We start from the raw sequence: 9,457 nt of genomic DNA on the forward strand, positions 1-9,457 counted from the left end.
GTGCCCAACCCACCACAGTGCTCCTCGATGTGACCTTCAGCTTGAGTGTATTCATGTAGGCAGCCAAACCTGAGGCAGGCAGTTTCTCATGAACCCATGTGTGAATAACTCTCAATGGCACCATGACTCAGACAGACACTTTATCACACAATAGCAAACAGCTGTTCAGGGGGCTCTGTTTCTTTCTGAGTTACTGTTGATTTGGGGTAGCACCAGATCATGTTTTCAAATTTCACTTATATTTCAATCTATATTTGCCAACCTAATATTAATTAGCCAATAATACCAGGACAGTGGATGAAACCAGAGAAGCGAAGTGTCAGAAGTTGTACTGGCTTCTTCTTGTAATCCTTTCTGTCACCTTATTAGGCATGGAAAATGGTGCTCACCAGACCATACAGCTTTCTAATACAAAGTTAAAAAAGTAGAATATCTGTTCATTGGTCTAATGTTTCTGAGAAAGTAGGAGGGGGGAAAAACTGAAGAATGTGGGAAAGAGAAAGAAACAAAGATATGAATCGCCTAAAGGGTAAGGGAGAAAGTGTTGTAGTTCTGTAGGCTATTAGAGGAAATGGCAGCATGTAGTTTAGGTGGTTTAAAAAGAAAGTTACTGAAGCAATTGTTTGGCTGTTCTTACACATACTGTTTAGACAGCCAAAATTTACCTCCATTTACCTCCAGGCTTGCAGCTGTTCCACCAGTTTCTGTAACTCAGTGCAATATCTCAATGAACATTTCTTTGATTGTTCTGAAAAAGTAAAGCCTGTTCCTGGAGTTCCTGTAGCCATATTAACAAGAAATAAGCATCTACTATAGCATTTGCTAATAAAAGCTGTTTTAACAAAATTTAATAACGAATAACTTGTAAGCAAACAAAATACAGCTTTTCTGAAAGTTTAGCAGCATGGCAGTACAGCTATGTACATCATCATATCTTAACTCCCCATATATCCATGATATCCACCAACCCTCTAATTTCATGCAATCTCTGCTGACCAAAAACGTCTACACCGTTTGTTTTTTACAGTCCTGTTTGCAGACATTAAGTGTCTGTGGCCTCTTCACTCTCCCTTGGAGTTGCCTCTTGCTTCAACGTTTAACTTGCGGTGGTCTTGCTTATGGCAAATGATGTTCAGTTAACACCCGCTAAAAACAGAAACAATTATATGAGGTTTTATTTTAAAAAATACTATAAATTCACAGCCACGCCTAGTAGCTCTGACCATACTTAGGTACAGCTGTGCTTTGAGATAAATGCTGATGTTAGCATGCTAACGTGCTCAAAATGATCATGCTAACACGCTGATGTTTAGCAGGTATAATGTTTACCAGGTTCACCATGTTCATTTAGTGTGCCAAAACAAAAGCTGGACAAAATAAAATTAAACAAAGGGATCACCTGTTGTGGTGGCAGCCACTGACGGTGAGTGTCCTGTTTATTTCTCCTTTTTTCCTACCATTCTGTTTTCCTCTGTTTTCCCTACCTCTGTGTCTCCTCCGCCCCCCCTGCCTTGGCTCCCCCCTGCGTTGACTCCGCATCCACCTCTCCCTCAGCCCCTTTTCCCTAATAAAACCTGTTTGAAACTGAGTGTTACGTTTGGGTCCAAAGTCAATTTTATTTATATGGCACAATATCACACATTTGCCTCAAGCTGCTTTATAATCTTTACAGAATACGACAACCTCTGTTATATGGAAACCTTTTAATTAGGGAAAAAATAGGAAGAAACCTCAGGAAGAGCAACAAAGGAGGGAATATTCTCCCAGGACAGACAGACATGCAACAGATGTTGGGTGTACAGAATTGACCAACATAGTTATTTAGCATAGTATTTACTCATTTGTGTTTTCTATATGATTTTGAATGGGGTTTTCTTACTTCTGAAACAAAACTGAAAAGTTCCTGTTCCGTGACACAAATTGAGAGTGAGATATGCTTGAACGTTCACCTTCACTATCAAATTATTTTCTTCAGTGCTACTCACTTTAAACCTGGCTCTGAGCCTGCTTCTCTTCATGTCCAATTAAATGCCTCAGAACTCCCATGGTGCACTGCTGCCTTCCTGTCCTTTTCTTTGCCTCCAATAACAAGAAAGGATGAATTGTTTCTTTCTTGGCGCTCCCTTCTCTCTCAGATGTAACACACTGTTGCTTCCTTTCTCTTCGTATCTGTCAGTTTCCCCTTTTTTGGAGCTCTCTATTCAGAGTCTCCTTTCCTTGTCCTCTCTCTCTCTATGCTTCTTTTTTATTCATTCACCCTTTGGTCCCTCTCTCTCTCTGTCACTAATGCTTCCCGTTGTCACACCTCTCTTCTCTCTATGGCTTGTCCCTTCATCTGCCTTTTAAGTCATCCTCCCTCCTGTGCTTCTTCCATTTCTCTCCCTCTCCTGTCATGGTGCAGAATATTGATAAGCAACAGTCTGACAAGGAGAAACCCTGGACTGCAACTCCTGAAAAGCCTCCACATGACATCAGTGTTTTCCTTTTATTTCTCAGGCATCGACTCAAGACTTGTTAGTATTGACAATACTGACTTTTGGCTTCATGTAATGTAATAATTAAAAGTTCTTGTTGTGCCACCACAGTAATTTACTGTTTCTACTTCTTTGTGCCATGGCAGCAGTGTACAATGAAAACACTCATGTTAAGAAACTGAATTAAACATGTGAATGAGTCAAAGCTTTGCAGTGTGGTTAATCTGCATTTCTTGGGACAATGTTAGATGTACTAGATTACATTGCATGTATAAATGCAGTTGTGTGTATGTCAGTGAGAGAGACACCAAGAAAATGAGTGTGAAAGCGTGTAAACTTGTTGCATCAAGTCATTTCCATTGTTACCTGTCATCCTCTCATATTTCATTTTTTTTTCTTTCCTTCGGTCCCTCTATCTTTTCTTCTGTATAACTTGGCTGCCAAAAGTGTAGTAGCACTCCTTAGCATGTTCAGACACGCTAGTTTACACACCATACTGTAGATCCCTACTCTATGAAATGATTTACTGCTCACGTTTTGTGCTTTGTCTCAAATACACCACACACAATCTTTTTCACCTTGTCAAAATGCTCATAAAATGCACAACCTCTTTCGCTTCCCTCTCTGAATGCTCAGCAATTTTACGGTGGCTTAGTCATCTAATGGGAAAAGTTTGACAAAGTCATTTTCTCCTTTTCTCCCTTCCTTCCATTTGTCAGCGCCATCTTTCATCATGCGGCTATATTCCATTAAGGATTTGGTGAATCAGAGCCATTCTGATTATGGTTTACAGACATGATGATAATGTTAATGCTGTAAGGTACTATGCATTCAGATGGCGCCATTTATTTACTCATTTATCTTCTTCCACATAAAATTGGAGATACACACAGAAATACAAACACAATTATAGCTAATTTCCGCTTAGTGTCAAAGGCACTGCCCATTGTTATGTTGGGTAAAAATGGAAGTCATTGAGGAAATATTTAATTAAAGCCATATTTAGTTCTGTAGGTATACCGGCAGAGTGTAGATCGATGTTGTTGTTCTGGAAGTATGGTAATGTACATCCTGGATGTCTCACCAATTCCTGAGTCTCCCACTATATGGCTGTACAAAGAGCTTTACGCTAATGTGCACCATTAGCCCCTACTCTTTCAACCCTCCAGTTCTGTAAGCATCTCAGCATCCTTGTTTCCAGCCGCGGGGTAAAAACTTGAGTAACAGAGAACACTCTCCATTAGACAACCTCTCTACCCTGCAATCCTCCCCATTCATCCCCCCACATTCCTCAATTTTGACACCTTAAACCACTCCACTTTAGGAAGGATTCATCATATGACCCAACTCCTCTCATAAATCAGGTTAAGTGCATGGTTTGAGTCTGCTTTTACAGCTTTACCATTGCAAATTCAGTTTAAAAGGGTACCTGTTTTATCATCTTTGTTGAAACTGTTGTTCTTCAGCGTAAACAGATAGGACAAGCTGAAATGAGGATTGAGTGAAAATCTGGCAGTTGAAAACCCGAGGCTGTATAGATAATTTTGTAGATATTTTTTTGAATATTATTAGATAGTGATTAAAAGGTTCCCTTTCAAGGCAGGGTCTTGTTGGTCTTAGCTTACCTAATAGTATTTCGTAATATCTGATACATACAGAAAATACTTTATTGATCAGGATTTATTAAGCCAGAATGACACGTCTCATTAGGTTATTGTTTTGGATTACTCTTATGGCTCTTGTGTTTTAATGTGTTTTTAGCCCACTAACCAGCCCCCCTCCCCCCCATAAAAAAACAACAACAAACAAACAAAAGATAAACATGATAAATATGATATTTTGTGTAAAATCATCTGATTAAGGGTGTTAGTGGGAAAACCAGAAGAAAAACTAAGCTCACTCATCCATGAAGTACTTTCTCTCTTGATTGCAAACATCTGATACAGCTTTAGATGGTTTTAAGCATCGATTTAACTAACAAGAGGTTTGTCAAGAGTTATCCTGATTTAGATCTCTTATTATAAAGGCCAATCATCACATTAACTACCACATATTATGGTCTTTGATTTTCAGGGTCTCCCTAAAAGATTTGTCAAAAATACTTTTCCTCAAACCCATTTGTGCCTTAACTAAATTTACTCCGGCAACCCGCTCCATTAGAGCATTCATTTCCTTAATTGCCTTGAGACTTTACTCTCGTCTCCCAGTAGCAACAATAACCTTCTACCCTTCCAGCCCCCCACCACCCCTCCTTGTCAAGTGCTGATGCATCTCTAGCAAGTGAAAATAAACATCTTTTCTACTTTGAGACCATTGGAAGCCTATGAACAAAACGAGATGAAGCAAGGGTTAATGGATGGGCGGGAGTGCCTTTCCTCTGCTGCGGTTAGGAAGAAGGTACCAGATACACCAGGCCAGCATTGAGAGGCTCATACACATACATTTATTAATATTCCTACTTTATTTAAACTAGTTTTAATGCAAGGAACTGGTGGGAATATATTTAACTGTACTTTATATGATTACCTGTGACATGCTTATGTTTTGAAACAAGAAGTATTACATTTAAAAGGACAGTGCAAGAATTAAGGATTATTTGGACACCCGGATCCCCTATTTATACTATTTTATTTCAGCTAAATATATTTATCTTGTACTTTACCTTGTGTATCACAGTTGTCTTCTGAATTCTTATATTCTCAGTCATTTTCAATGATCAGGCTCAGTGGGATCTGTTAGCGGATTGTGGATGGGCTGGACGGCATTGGGCAGGTGTTGCATAATATATAGTCTACTTTGTGAGAACTTTCATTATCATGCTTACTCATTTTCTTTTATGAAAATACACATTCTGTTTATTTTGTTTCACATGCAACTTTACAATTACAATAAAGAAATAAATATTGTTAAAAGAGATTTTGTGTGAACATGCATGTGTTATTGAGCATTTGTGTTCACTCTGGATTTGCACTCGCATAAACATAAACCTTATGTTTTGGTTGTTTGAAGTCCAGAAGGATCTCATTTGGCTTTATATAGATGGGGTGAAGGAAGAAGAATGATCCTGGAAAATAAACAAGTGAAGAATAAAAAAACCTTGAATTTTTGGAAGGGAGGAATCAGGCAGTATGTGATGGGTAAAATGCCATCAAACTGGGGGGAATGTTAGAAATGAAGTTCTTTCATGGGAAAAGCTGATCCACTGCATTACAATTTAGAAACAAATTCAAATGAGGTGTATCCTCAGAGAAACCGTGACGGGAATGGGAAATGCAATAGCAAATCATTTAACTGGGATTAGTATAGTCATAATATATTTTTGGTCAGATTAATGTAAATCATTAGTTTGAAGCATAACTGCTAAATATTTAGGCAGAAATATAATCAGATATTTAACGTTGTTCATCACTTCACTTCACATTGCCAAAACTTTTGCCTCATTGTTCAGACTTCAGCTTGTTTTCTTTTCAATTCTGGGAAGACCTATCAGATTGCATTCAAATAACATCTGCCTTGCAAAAATGCACAAATATCAGCCATACTTTGACTCACTCTGCTATAAAAGTCCTGGCAGAATGTTGGTCCGGGAATTACATTACTTTGGTATTTACACAGAACAGACACACTGACCTTCTCTCTGCTTGATAGAAAGGGTCTGTGACATTTAGCTGCATTGATCAGATCATAGAAAAGCCAGTTGCTCAATGTGGACCAGAAAAAGTTAATAATTTCTTGCCATTTGGTTAAGTTAGACAGATCATGGGAGTGAGATAGCAGATAGAGTGATAGGAAGGCAGGGAGAGGGAAGATTTAAAAAAGAAGAGACAGTGGAGCATTGGCTGCATGTGGGGTTGGTCATAAGGTTTAGCCTGTTGATCACAGTTGCAGTCAGAGGAGTCCTATGGAGCAGCTGACCTTTTTGTGTGTGTGTGTGTGTGTGTGTGTGTTTGTGTGTGTGTGTGGGAACACACTTGAGCTTTTTACAGAAAACTAAAGAGTGCACCATGACTTAACTGACCTTTCTTTTAAGGTCCATCCAATGTGAATCCTAGTTCTTTGGCAATCATATCAGGAGAGAAGGGGAGCATGGTACTTTAGATTAGTTACGAATGTCAGTCATCAAAAGGTTTCCAAGGTCACGGTGATGAAGTCTTAACATTACAGTCTGTCCTTGAATACGTCCAGTATATTTTCGATTATATTTTTGGCTACCTGGGGCAGCAGAAACAACTTGTGTACACAATGACATATCATCACTGTTAAAGTAGATATGGTGTAAGCAAACAGTTTCCTTTTTATACATTTAGCATATACAGGGCAGTGTTAGGATTCATATAGAGTTCTGTTTCTGGCCACCTGGGCCAAAGACTAATAGGTAGTCACTCTCCTTTTTGTTCTATTTTTATCTCCACAAACTTGGGAAATATCCACCCCTCTTTAGCACTGAATACTTCACTATGATCACAAGCTAATTGAGAACTTTGTCTCTCTGGTGTTTAGTGCTGCAGGTAGCATACAGTGTGGTTTTAGAGCATGCTTTGCTGAAACAATGCTAATGTCATGTCTAGACTTTTTTGACTGGGGTGCTTGCTGTCTCTTGATAGTTTCTCCAACGTGGCCCACCCTTGCTTTAAGTACAGTTTTACAGTTTTACAGTAACAGTTTTTTTCTGATTATAGAGTAGTCAAATGAAAACTAACAAAGGGATGTCCGCTGTCTTAAAGAATAAATACACTGCTCACCCCACAAAATGAGTCACACAAAAGTCATGAGTTGCAGGATTAGTTTATGTCCATGTGGATTTAACAGATCATCACTGTTAGGCCTGCATAATATGTTTATTCAATTTTCAGCCATCTTTCAAATGTTTTATTCCCCGTGTAAAGCTAACATAAACTTACAAAAAGCCTTAAGTTTAAATATGTGATATCATAAATATTTTGATTTGCAACCAAATATGCAAGATGTCAGCACTATGATCTAAGTTCTGTTACACGCGGCTCACTGCTACAAACAAAACATTCAGATTTTTGACATCTGAAGCACTGTGATCACACTGTGGTTGGTACCCAAGTTGGTTACCAAGCAAGCCATGCAGTGTAATTACGGCAAGAGTCCCACAGGGAAAGAGTCAGATAGGCTATCAGACATGCTATTACTGGAAATGTGGCTAAATGTTATACTCTCCTGTGCCCTCGGTATAGAATTCCAGAAATAATGGGTGTTTAGGCTGAACAAGCACAGGAAAATACAGGCTACTGAGGATTCCCACGTGGATAATACTGACTTCATCTGTTCATCTGAAACATATAAGGATGAATGGAAGGGAAAACAAAAGAAACATAAAAAAGAAATTGTAAAGTGAGTGATACAGAGTGACAGAAATATGTGAGACAAAAGGAAAAATAATTATTTTCCAGCCTAGTCTGCTGGACTGCTGATAAGAAAGATCAATACCAGCGAAGATGCTCATCAGAATCACATGTGTTGTGTGGGGTGGTCTTCTTATGGGTGTGTGATGAGCCTGGAATTGGATGAAGCAAATTCATTTAATAAAAAATAACTATACTGGGCAAAAAGGCAGACAAAAAAGAGAAAAACAGAAAAAGGAGAACAAAGGAGATGAAATGGGGACCAAATGCTGAAGCTGAAGAGATATACAGGATTGAAACAGCAAAAAGGAAAATAATTTTCCCATAAATCCACTAATTTGTAAAATTAGATTGTCCTATTGAGACAAATGCATGCTGGTCTAAGTATGCTAATTCAGCTTAGGGTCTGATTTTCATCTGCTGCAGAGGAGCGGTTCCACCACTGTTAAGCAGAATGACACATGCAGGAAGCACAGACGTCCAGACTGTAGTGATTGGGTTGTCAGATGAGCCAGCAAAGCCGTATTTCTGAAGCAGAGCCTGAGACAAATAGACTTTACACTTGTCATTATGATTGCATCTGGGACATGAAGAGAAGTGTTATAACATCTAATCAGTTTAGAGACTTTTGGCAATGGGACTACATCCACCGGTGCAGCTGAGAAAAAACAGGACCCAATGGGCTTGTTAAAGTTAAGAATGTGTTCTAAAGAATTTCAGCTGTGTTTTTCAAGTAATGGCCTGTTTTAAATTGCCTGCAACAATGTCACGCTTCCCGGTGCATTATCTTTTGCTTTTTATACACTTGAGACCAAATGTAGCAGGGGTTAGGATGTTTTGGACTGGAAGGCAGTGAGGTGGGGGTGGCACAAGATGATTTCAACTTTGTCCTTATCTAACTTAACACCTGGAAGCATGTGCATGTCCACACTGTTGCCTCAGACATGGGAACACCTGACTCACCAAAATCTGTGAAAGTGCTGAGCTGAGTAAGTAAAAGCCAGGACAGGTTTATCCATAAATAATATTCAACATGCAGCAATGTAACAGGGTGTTTTTAATTTTAATAAAGACAACATTGACTCCATTATCTTTGTATTTTTCTTTATTAGTAGAATAATGACATATTTAATTTTCAACATACAGTGGGGGAAATAAGTATTTGACCCCTTGCTGATTTTGCAGGTTTGCCCACTTACAAAGAATGCAACGATCTATAATTTTAATCATATGTACATTCTAACAGTGAAAGACAGAATCCCAAAGAAAATTCCAGAAAATCACATCATATGAATTTATTAAAATTGATAACCATCTGATGAGGAAAAACAAGTACTTGACCCCCTGGACAAACAGCATGTTAATATTTTGTAGAAAAGCCATTATTGGCCAGCACAGATGTCAAACGGTTTTTATAGTTGGTGACAAGGTTTGTGCACATTTCGGCAGGGATGTTGGCCCACTCCTCCCTGCAGACAGCCTCCAAATCATTCAGGTTCCGAGGTTGTCGCCTGGCAACTCGAATTTTAAGCTCCCTCCAAAGATTTTCAATTGGATTCAGGTCTGGAGACTGGCTAGGCCACTCCAGAACCTTGATGTGCTTCTTCTTCA

The sequence above is a fragment of the Micropterus dolomieu genome, linkage group LG17 (genome assembly GCF_021292245.1).
Source record: "Micropterus dolomieu isolate WLL.071019.BEF.003 ecotype Adirondacks linkage group LG17, ASM2129224v1, whole genome shotgun sequence".
In the NCBI taxonomy this organism is placed as follows: Eukaryota; Metazoa; Chordata; class Actinopteri; order Centrarchiformes; family Centrarchidae; genus Micropterus; species Micropterus dolomieu.